General features: G+C 35.7%; 1 pseudogene; it reads left to right on the top strand.

Annotated features, from left to right (window-relative positions):
• The first annotated feature begins 4,721 nt into the window (after positions 1–4,721).
• LOC129251442 (cytochrome c oxidase subunit 3-like) lies at positions 4,722–5,730 on the top strand (annotated as a pseudogene).
• Positions 5,731–12,745: the final 7,015 nt, after the last annotated feature.

A 12,745-nucleotide genomic window follows, 5' to 3' on the forward strand; every position in this document is an offset into this window, starting at 1 on the left:
TCGATCAAAATATTTCTCCCCTGATATTGCTGAGTGCTGGGCATGTATTCAGGATGTGTAGCGTAGATGTTGATGTGCTCTTACAATAAACGCAACCTGGATAATTGGCGCGTACACTCCTTTTGGGTATTTGGCCGAGCTCCTCCTCCTATTTGTGGCGTGCGTCTTAATGTTGTTCCACAAATGGAGGGACCTACATTTTCGAGCCCACTCCGAACGGCAGATATTTTTTATGAGGAGCTTTTTCATGGCAGAAATACACTCGGAGGTTTGCCATTGCCTGCCAAGGGGCGACCGCTATTAGAAAAATGTTTTTCTTAATTTTGGTGTTTTCACCGAGATTCGAACCGACGTTCTAATATAATAATAATAATAACAGTTAGATTATTAGAATTTATCGTATGAGCTCATCATAGATTTAGTTACTGTTGAAATAGACGTACAGGTAGATACATGACCATATTTTACATCAGCTACTATCATATAATTATTGCTGTACCAACGGGAATTAAAAGTTTTAGCTGATTAGCTACACTTTATGGAATTCAACTAAATTATTCACCAGGAAAATTATGAGCCTTAGGATTTGTTTTTTTATTCACAGTAGGAGGATTAACCCGTTCGGGAGTGAGCTAAAGTGAGAAGGCGAAACATTCCAGGATAGCTGGTTGTGCGCTGGGTTTGGGACCCGCCACTTAAAAACCTCCCCCCAATGAAAGCATATACAAAGCCTCGGATGAGAACTTCCAACACTGATGACGACCCCTGCAAACGAACTAAGGACTATGATTTGAGGGTATGCACCTGGAATGTCCGGTCCCTTAATGGGGAAGGTGCCTCTGCCCGGCTGGTTGATGTCCTCGTGAGAGTAAAGCCTGATATCACTGCCATCCAAGAGATGCGATGGACGGGGCAAGGAAAGAAAACCATAGGGCCTTGCGACGTCTACTACAGCTGTCATGTAAAGGAGCGCAAATTCGGTGTCGGATTTGTTGTGGGAGAGAGACTTCGTCGCCAAGTACTGTCGTTCACTCCGGTGGACGAGCGTCTCGCAACAATCCGCATCAAAGCGCGATTTTTTAACATCTCGCTAATTTGCGCCCACGCCCCGACGGAAGAGAAGGACGATGCGACCAAGGATTCTTTCTATGAGCGCTTGGAACGTTCCTATGAGCGCTGCCCTCACCACGACATAAAAATCGTGCTTGGCGACTTCAACGCCAGGGTGGGCAAGGAAGGAATTTTTGGTCCCACAGTCGGAAAATTCAGGCTGCACAACGAAACATCCGGTAACGGACAGAGGCTGATCGACTTCGCCGGGGCCCGAAACATGGTAGTCTGCAGCACCAGATTCCAGCATAAAAATATACACCAAGCTACATGGCGATCATGTTGTGATAGATGGAAGACACGCTTCTAGTGTATTAGATGTACGTACGATCCGAGGACCCAACATCGACTCGGACCATTACCTTGTTGCAGCTAAACTGCGCACACGTCTCTATTCAGCGAAAAGCGTCCATCTACCTACGCAAAGAATGTTCGACATCGAAAAGCTGCAATCACAACAGACGGCCAGAAGATTCGCCACTCGACTCTCACTCTTGCTCTCAGAGAGTACTGCCCAACAAACCGGCATGCACGAGCAATGGAGCAATATTTCTTGTTCTCTACGTACCGCCGCCGAAGAAGACATCGGATTCCGGCGAGCCCGAAAAAACAATTGGTACGACGAGGAATGTCATGCTGCCGCCGAAAGAAAAGATGCCGCCTATAGAGCCACGCTGCGATCGGGCGCAACGCGAGCCATGTGGGATCGCTACAGAGAGCTGAAAAAGGAAGAGAGACGTATTATTCGACAGAATAACGAGAGGCCGAAATACGTGAGTGCGAGGAGCTTGAGATGCTGGCCAATAGGAACAACGCCCGAAAATTCTACCAGAAAGTTCGGCGGCTTACAGAAGGTTTCAAGACCGGGGCGTTTTCCTGTAAGAACAAGGACGGTGATCTGGTGACCGACATCCAGAGCATTCATAAATTATGGAGGGAACACTTCTCGAACCTACTTAATAGTGATAGCTGCGCATGTCAAAGAGAATGTGATGATCCCGATACCCCAATCGTTGACGATGGAATTGACGTTCCGCTAACCGACCATGACGAGGTGAGAATAGCGATAACGCGGCTAAAGAACAACAAAGCCGCGGGCGCCGACGGACTGCCGGCTGAGCTATTCAAACATGGCGGCGAGGAGCTGGTAAGGTGCATGCATCAGCTCCTATGCAAAATATGGTCGGATGAAAGCATGCCTGCCGATTGGAATTTAAGTGTGCTCTGCCCAATTCATAAGAAGGGCGATCCTGCAATTTGTGCCAATTACCGCGGGATTAGTCTACTAAATATTGCCTATAGCGTTCTAGCGAGCGTATTGTGTGAAAGGCTGAAGCCCACCGTCAACCAACTGATTGGACCTTATCAGTGTGGCTTTAGACCTGGAAATTCTACCATCGACCAAATATTCACGATACGCCAAATCTTGGAAAAGACCCATGAAAGGAGAATCGACACACACCATCTTTTCGTCGACTTCAAAGCTGCATTCGACAGTACGGAGAGGAGTTACTTGTATTCCGCGATGTCTGAATTTGGTATCCCCGCAAAACTAATACGGCTATGCAAGATGACGTTGCTCAACACCAGCAGCGCCGTTAGAATTGGGAAGGACCTCTCCGAGCCGTTTGATACCAAACGAGGTTTCAGACAGGGTGACTCGCTGTAGTGTGACTTCTTTAACCTGATGTTGGAGAGCATCGTACGAGCCGCAGAACTGAATCGCTCAGGCACAATATTTTATAAGAGCGTACAATTGTTGGCGTATGCCGATGATATTGACATCATCGACCTTGACAATAGCGCTGTTAGTTTTGCCTTCTCCAAACTGGATAAAGAGGCAAAGCGAATGGGTCTGGTGGTGAACGAGGGCAAAACGAAGTACCTCCTGTCATCAAACAAACAGTCGGCGCACTCGCGTATCGGCACCCACGTCACTGTTGACAGTTATAATTTCGAGGTTGTAAAAGACTTCGTTTATTTAGGAACCAGCATTAACACCGATAACAATGTCAGCCTTGAAATCCAACGTAGAATCTCTCTTGCCAACAAGTGCTATTTTCGACTAAGTAGGCAATTAAGTAGTAAAGTGCTCTCTCGACGAACAAAACTAATACTCTACAAGACTCTCATCATGCCCGTCCTAACGTATGGCGCAGAAGCTTGGACGATGACAACATCCGATGAAGCGACGCTTGGAGTGTTTGGGAGAAAGATTCTGTGTAAGATTTTTGGACCTTTGCACGTTGCCAACGGCGAATATCGCAGACGATGGAACGATGAGCTGTATGAGCTTTACGACGACATAGACATAGCGCAGCGAATAAAGATCCAGGGGCTTCGTTGGCTGGGTCATGTCGTCCGAATGGATACAAACGCTCCGGCTTTGAAAGTATTCGATGCGGTACCATCTGGTGGTAGTAGAGGAAGAGGGCGGCCTCCTCTACGTTGGAAAGATCAGGTGGAGAAGGACTTGGCTTCACTTGGTGTGTCCAATTGGCGCCGGTTAGCACGAGAAAGAAAGGACTGGCGCGCTTTGTTAAACTCGGCCAAAATCGCGTAAGCGGTTATCGCGCCAATTAAGAAGAAGAGGAGGATTAACCGGAGTAATACTTGCTAATTCATCTGCAGATATTATTTTACACGATACCTATTAGGTTGTAGTCCACTTCCACTATGTGTTATCTATAGAAGCAGTATTCTCAATTATAGCAAGATTTATTCACTGATGCCCTTTACTTATTGGATTAGATATAAATCCTAGATGATTAAAAAGTCAATTTATTATTATATTCATTGGAGTAAATTTAACATATTTCCCTCAACACTTCTTAGATTAGCAGGAATACCTCGACGATATTCAAATTACCGAGATGCATATACAACATGAAATATTATCTTAACTATTGGATCTTCTATTTCACTATTAGGAATTTTATTTTTCTTATAATATAAAAATTATAATCTTTTTCTTATAATATAAATATAATAATGGTAACATGAGCAGCCCTTGTCCTTCAAGACAGTGCCTCTCCCTTAATAGAACAATTATCATTCTTTCACGATCATACTGCTGTGCTAATCATAGTTTTATATCTATTGTTATTGAAAGTATCCCTGTTAACCATTTTATTAAATGAATTACAAATAGAGTAAATTCATCATTAGATGACTGAAAGCAAGTATTCGTCTCTTTAACCACTCAATAGTAAATTAGCACTTACTTCTGATGATTTATAAATAATATAATATTTATAATTATAAAAAATTAGTTAAATCTATAACATTAGTTTGTTAAACTATAATAAAATTATTAAACTTTTCAATTTTTTTTGATTCCACAAATAGTCACAATTGGTTGATTAAGTTTATTTATTATTTTTTATATCACATTTATACTTTTTAAAATAATAAATTACCACTCTGTAATTCCTCAATCTCCTAAATTCGACCAGGAACTCTTGTAGTATGATTAGCAGCTAATGTAATTCCAGGTCATTTAGTATTAACTCTCCTAGGAAATACTAGCCCGTCACTTTCATAGGCCATTATTTTCCTATTAATCATTCCCCAAATTGCTTTATTAGTTCTTGAATCAGCAGTAGCAATTATTCAATCTTATGTATTTCCAGTATTAAGAACTCAATACTCTAGGGAAGTAAATTAATTTAATGTCAACACATGCTAATCATCCATTTCATTCAGTAGATTATAGTCCATGACCTTTAACAGGAGCTATGGGAGCAATAACATCAATTTCAGGTTCTTATTAGGCAATATCATTACTATTCTAACTGTTTATCAATGATGACGAGATGTCTCTCGTGAAGGAACTTTTCAAGATTTCCACACTCTACCTGTAATTTTAGGTCTACGATGAGGAATAATTTTATTTATCTTATCATAAATTTTATTTTTCGTATCATCCTTTAGAGCTTTTTTTCACAGAAGCTTATCTCCCACAATTACATTAGGAGCTTCTTGACCTCCAGCAGAAATTAAACCTTTCAATCCATTTCAAATTTCTTTATTAAACACAGCTATTTTATTAGCCTCAGGAGTAACTGTAACATGAGCTCATCATAGATTAATGGAAGGTAATCATTCTCAAGCCGTAGCTGAATGGGTGCGTGATTACCATTCGGAATTCACAGAGAGAACGTTGGTTCGAATCTCGGTGAAACACCAAAATTAAGAAAAACATTTTTCTAATAGCGGTCGCCCCTCGGCAGGCAATGGCAAACCTCCGAGTGTATTTCTGCCATGAAAAAGCTCCTCATAATAATATTTGCCGTCCGAAGTCGGCTCGAAACTTTAGGTCCCTCCATTTGTGGAAGAACATCAAGACGCACACCACAAATAGGAGGAGGAGCTCGGCCAAACACCCAAAAAGGGTGTACGCGCCATTCTCAAGCCACACAAGGATTATTCTTTACAGCATTATTGGGAGAATATTTTACTATTCTACAAGCATATGAATATATTGAAGCACCATTTACAATCGCCGACTCAGTTTATAGTTCTACATTTTTCATAGCTACAGGATTTCACGGAATTCATGTATTAATTGGAACATAATCTGTTTTTTGTATCCATTCGGACGACATGACCCAGCCAACGTAGCGGCTGGATCTTTATTCGGAGGATGGTTCCATGTGTAGAAGTCCACTCAAGTGGGAAAAGTTACTGATCGCCATTCACTTGGGAGTGGCCTGGACGATTATTCTGCATATGGTTCAAGCAGATCACAACGTCTGGGATTAGCCCACGTATCCTCTGGGTAGCTTCCGAACACCCGTTCGGGAGTGAGCTAACGTGAGAAGGTGAAGCATTCCAGGATAGCTGGTTGTGCGCCGGGTTTGGGACCCGCCACTTAAAAATCCCCCCCCCCAATGAAAATACATACAATAATAATAAATAACTCATATTAATTATCTATATAATATATAAAGTATATTTGACTTCCAATCATAAAGTCTACTAATAAAGTAGTATAAATAATTTTTTCAATAACTATTATGGCACTAACCTTAATAATTCTTACAAGTATTGTAATAATCTTAGTTTCTATTTTATGAAAAAAAAGAATAGCAGATCGAGAAAAATGTTCCCCATTTGAATGTGGATTTGACCCAAAATCATCATCACGTCTTCCATTATCCATACGATTTTTTTCTAATTTCAATTATGTTCTTAATTTTCGACGTAGAAATTGCAATAATCTTACCAATAATTTTAATTATTAACTTATTAAATATTATAATATGAACAATTACATCAATAATTTTCAATATAATTTTAATTATTGGCCTATATCACGAATGAAACCAAGGTATATTAAATTGATAAAATTAATATAAATGGGGTTGTAGTTAATTATAACATTTGATTTGCACACAAAAAGTGTTGAATTTTCAATCTATCTTTATTTATTTAATAAAAATGTATATCAATTAAACGAATATGAAGCGATTTATTGCAATTAGTTTCGACCTAATTGCAGGTAATTTAACTACCCTTATTCTAAAGAAAATGGTTAAATCTATTTATTGAGTACATTCTTAATTATTAATTTAATTCAAGCCAAAAAGAGGCATATCACTGTTAATAATAGAACTGAAATAGAATTTCCAATTAAGGAAGTAAGATGTTCAAGAAAAAGCTGCTAACTTTTATCTTTTAATGGTTACATTCCATTTATACTTCTATTTATATAGTTTAAGAAAAACATTAAATTTTTATTGTTAAATTAAAAATATCTTTTTTATAAATATTATTGATTAAACTAATATATTAAAAAAATAATCAATTCAACAACAAATAATTATATATAAACATCCATTATGTTTTACATAAATTGTATATAACATATACATCATTATCTATATATATGTAATATAAAATGGATGTATATATAATTATATATACTTATATATATATATATACATAAATTATGTATATAATCCAGGTATAAATATAGTTAAACCCGATAGTAAAAGTAGAACTTGATCTATTCAAGAATCACGTAATAAAATATTAAACCGAATTAGTAAATAAATCCCAGCAGTACCAAGAGTAGAAGAATGAACTAATGCAGAAACAGGAGTAGGAGCTGCTATTGCTGCAGGTAATCAAGGCGAAAAAGTAATCTGAGCTCTTTTAGTTATAGCAGCTAGTATAATCAGTCCTCCAATAATTTCTATTTTAATTATATTTTTCATTATTTCTAAATAAAAAATATAATTTCAACTTGCAGAATTTAATATTCAAGCAATGGCTAATAAAAGAAAGAAACATTACCAACTCGATTTGATAAAGCAGTTAATATCCCAGTATTATAAGATTTTACATTTTGAAAATAAATTACTAAACAATAAGAAACTAGTCCTAACCCATCTCATCCTAATAAAATTATAATTAAATTAAGGCTAATAATTAATAATATCATTGATCATAGATGATAGTTATAACAATTCTACATGAATTAAATCTAACTACTTCTCATTCAATAAATATACAAACATCCTTAATTAATATTAATAATTTAAAAAAAAATTATTTTAAATAAAATTAAAATTAAAAATCGAATTCTTCAAATAGATAAATACTTTCTAACGATTTAAAATGATTAATAATCATATCATTGACAACACCAATCAATATTTTAAATAAGCTATTTAAATAAAACTAAAGTCAGAGTATACAAATATCACTATTCAAAATTAATAAATTTAAAAATAATAAATAATCAATGTAAAAATAATAAATAGTTTTCTCGAATTCACTAAACAAAAAAGCCCAGAAGAACATAATCCATGAGCAATTATTAATGTACAAGAACCACAAAATCCCAAATATCTTAAAGTCATAAGACCTCCTAAAACAATTCCTATATGAGCTACAGAAGAATAAGCAATTAAAGACTTTAAATCAGTTTGCCGCAAACAAACTAAACTAATTAAAACACCCCCAATTAATCTAATTCTAATTCAAATATGATATAATTATATTTAATAGCACTCACTTGTAGAAAAGAAAAAATTCGTAATAACCCATAACCCCCTAATTTTAATATCACTCCAGCTAAAATTATAGAACCAGAAACAAGTGCTTCTACATGAGCTTTTGGTAATCATAAATGAACTAGAAATATAGGTATTTTTACTAAAAAAGCTAAAATCAAAGATAAATATATATAATGATAACAATTAACATAATGTTATTAAAGTATTATATATGTCAATAAAAAATTCCTACTAATATAGGTAAAGAAACTAATAAAGTATAAAATAAAAGATAAATTCCAGCTTGTAAACATTCAGGTTGATATCCCCTCCCCAAAATCAAAGAGAAGGTAGGAAGTAATCTTCTTTCAAAAAATAAATAATATATGAATACATTTATTCTACCAAAAGTTAAAAGTAATCATAATAATAAAATTAATACATTAATTTAAAAAAAAATTTCCATTATTATTATATTTATTAATGGATTCACTAGAAGTAATCCCAAAAAATAAGAAATATTTACAAAATAATTTGTACAATAATTAATTAAAATAAAAATAAAACTTACCAGAAATAATAAACTTTGAACCGTTCAAAATGAGTTTATAATAAGACAAAAAGGTATACTAAATATTACTACATAAAATAATTTTATCATTGCAAGTCCTAAAGCCCCTTCACAAACTTTAAAAGTTAAAAATATTATACATACTAAAATATCTTCTAAAATCTATTAAATTCAAATAAATAAATAACAAAAAAAAATTTAAAACAATACATTCTAATCTCAAAAGACAATAAATTTTTACGATTAAAAACAAAAACAAATACCCATACTAAAATTAAAAAACAAGGTAATCCCCAAGATAATAATATTAACATCAGTTTTAGTAGTTTGACAAAAAAATTGGTCTTGTTAATCAAAAATAAGAATTAATCTATGAAAACTTGAAGAGCAAAGAAATAACTTTATCATTAATCCCCAAAATTAATATTTTATATAAACTACCTCCTGATAGTATACAATTAACTTTATATTCTACAACATTAATTTATAGTCCTATTTTTATTCAAATAAATCACCCATTAGCAATGGGGACAATATTTTTAATACAAACAATACAAATTTGTCTTCTAACTGGACTAATAGCTAAAAGATTTTGGTTCTCATACGTATTATTTTTAATTTTTCTAGGAGGAGTACTAATATTATTCATCTACGTTACATCTCTAGCATCAAATGAAATATTCTCCCATTCAATTTATTCATATTAATTTTCATTTCGTTATTAAGCACATGATGATTTATAGATAAATCATATATTTCATTCTTCATTCAAAATAACGAAATAAAAACTACAATATATTTTATTTAAAAATATTTACAGAAGAAAATTCTTTAAATCTCCACAAATTATATAACTAGCCAACAAACTTAATTACCATTTTATTAATAAATTACTTATTAATTACGTTAATTGCAGTAGCAAAAATTACTAAATTGTTTTACGGACCCCTACGATGTCGCACGACAGAAAAGGCTTGTACTTATTTGGGTTCCAGGACACTCCGGAGTTCAAGGAAAGGAAATTGCCGATGAATTGGTCAAACGTGGATCAGTGGTTCCCCCACAAGGGCCCGAGCCAATAATCGGAGCCCGTTCTGCAGCAATCATGAATTGGATCAGCGATTATGTATGCAATTTACATAAAGAGCGATGGTCCGGTCGAGAAAGCTGCAGAACTGCAAAGTGTTTTATGATAAGTCCGAAGAGCAAACTGTCAAACTTTCTACTAAAACTTGGAAGGAAACACGTTCGGTTGATGGTCGGCATTATTACAGTACACAACCCATGGGATCAGCATATGACCACCATTGGAATCATTGAGGGCCCAGTGTGCCTGTCTTGCTTGGAGGCGACTGATAGCAATAAACACTTTCTCTGTGAGTGTCCTGCCTTTGCTAGAGCAAGACTATGAGTTTGGGTTCCGATGTCGTGAGAATGAGTAATATTCGATCTCTAAACCTGAAGGATATTTTCAGATTTACCAAAGAATCTGGAAAATTCTCACAGGACTAACTACCTCTGTCTCTGTCTCTATTCTTTCCTATCTCTTTCTCTGATACTTTTCCCCTTTCCCCTTTAGCTATCTGCCTTCTTTCCAGAGCTCTAAATACAATGGGCGTTTTAGGTTGAGTGTTTAGCAGCCACCAAATATCTTGGTGCTTCTTGGCTCGACCAATTCAAATTTCAAGTATTCAGCTTATAAAAAAAGTTCTGCCTCGGACATTTTAATACTAGAGAAAATCTCACAGCTATTATTTTACGCTTTCTGATGATAGGTAAATAATTAATTAGTATGTTACTTGACGTAAGTAATTCTCTAATTGATAAAAAATGCACAAAACATATGTATAAAGCCGAAAAGTTAGAAACTTACACTGAAAGAGTAGTGCGACTTATTTGAATGTTACTGTACATTCATTCAGTGTTCGGATAAAGACCAAAGTGCCATATACCTATTTTATGTTGAAGATTCTATGAACAGTTCAGCGCTGTTCATAGCGACAGGGACGAAAGCCGCAAATCGTTAAACTACAATTCTTAGTCAATGTGCACTTTTTATTTGTAAACTTTAATACATTCTTGTCCTCTTAAATATTAAAATTTTTATATCAAAGAATTATGAACTACTTCATAGTAAGGACCTAAAAAATGTATAAGTAAATTGAGAAAAAATTTTGTTGATGCATCTTAATTCATAATTTCTGGCACCATGCTGTACCTATGAATGCGCGTTGGACTCCTTGGACAATTTTTCCGAATCATAAATTTTTTGCTGTGGTATGTGCATGCGGCCGCATATGTAAATATTATACTATATAAATTCACGGCTGGAATTTAGAATAATGTATATTGGGCAATTTTGGGCAAACTATTATGTCTTTATTAATGAAACTTGGTGGAGATGTTACTGAGGTGTTAAGGAACACTCTTTATAACTCCAAATTATTCGGGAAGTAATAGTTTCAGAACTATTTGCCTGCAAAATGCCCTTTGGAACATCACTATAATTTGCCACATTACACTATATATTTTTGAACACTTCACTAAAATTCACCAAATATAAAGGGTGTTTTTTTAGAGGTTAGGTTTTCAAGTTGGCACTACTTTTTTCGTAGATGGTCTTTTTGACAGCTGTTACTTGATTTATGCTCAGTTTGGTTTGCCATTTCATAATGAATAGACTTACACCTGAACAACGTTTGCAAATCTTGCAAATTTCTTACGAAAATAATGGTTCGGTTCGCGCGGTTCGAAAATAATGGTTTTTGTTCAGCGATGAAGCTCACTTTTGGTTGAATGGGTATGTCAATAAGCAAAATTGTCGCATTTGGAGTGAACATAATCCACAAGCCATTGCTGAGACGCCGTTACATCCTCAAAAAGTCACTGTTTGGTGTGCTCTATGGGCAGAGGGAATCATTGGCCCATATTTCTTTAAAAATGAAGCCGGCCATAATGTTACAGTCAATTGAGAGCGCTATAGAGCCATGATTAATGACTTTTTCGTGCCTGAATTGGACGATGTTGATGTGGACGACCTTTGGTTCCAACAAGACGGCGCTACATGCCATACAGCCAACGCAACAATCGATTTATTGAAGGAAACTTTTGGTGAGCGCATTATCTCGCGCCGTGGACCTGTGGCGTGGCCTCCAAGATCGTGCGATATAACACCGCTGGACTATTTCTTGTGAGGCTATGTGAAGTCGCTTGTCTACGCAGATAAGCCCGAGACGATTGACGTCTTGGAAGAGAATATTCGGCGCGTTATTGCTGACATACGGCCCCAATTGCTGCAAAAAGTGGTCGAAAATTGGGCCTCTCGGCTGGAATTTATTCGAGCCAGCCGCGGCGGCCACTTGCCCGAAATCATTTTTAAAACATAATGGCAAACCCTTATCTTTATAATAAAGCTAAATTCTTGGCCATAACATTAAATTATATACGTTTTATTTCATCTTGAAAACCTAACCTCTAAAAAAAACACCCTTTACATACACTCATACGCGTGTTTTTACTGATTTTTATGCTTATATTCGAATTATTTCTATTAAAATTAAATGCAAATTCATTTGTCCATGCAATCACTTTCCAATTTTAAACGCGAATAATAAGAAGATTGGAATGACAACAGTATGGTGTTGCCGGATGCCTGCAAATGAAACAAAAATATGAACAATAATTAAGTATTTCAGTTTAGTATTAATGATGGGGATGGAGGTTATTGTGCCTCCTTACTACATACACGCACATGACGATTTAATTTTGGGTTCAATGGTTTTAACACGGAAAGGATTTCTACGCAAAAATACTGTGGATTGCGTAGCCGGAGTTGGGCTGATGAGGGATATTTTTTTGAAGCGCGGCCGGAGGTCGCCCACGCGAAAAGGAGTTCTACGCAAAAATACTGAGGATTGCGTAGCCGGAGTTGGACTGATGAGGGTTATTTTTTTCAAGCGCGGCCGCCCACGCGATAAGGATTTCCACGCAAAAATACTGTGTTAATTAATTAAATTTAATTTTAATTACTTTATTATTTTTTGTGATACGCTTAATATAA

This window comes from Anastrepha obliqua, unplaced genomic scaffold (assembly GCF_027943255.1).
Source record: "Anastrepha obliqua isolate idAnaObli1 unplaced genomic scaffold, idAnaObli1_1.0 ptg000020l, whole genome shotgun sequence".
NCBI lineage: Eukaryota > Metazoa > Arthropoda > Insecta > Diptera > Tephritidae > Anastrepha > Anastrepha obliqua.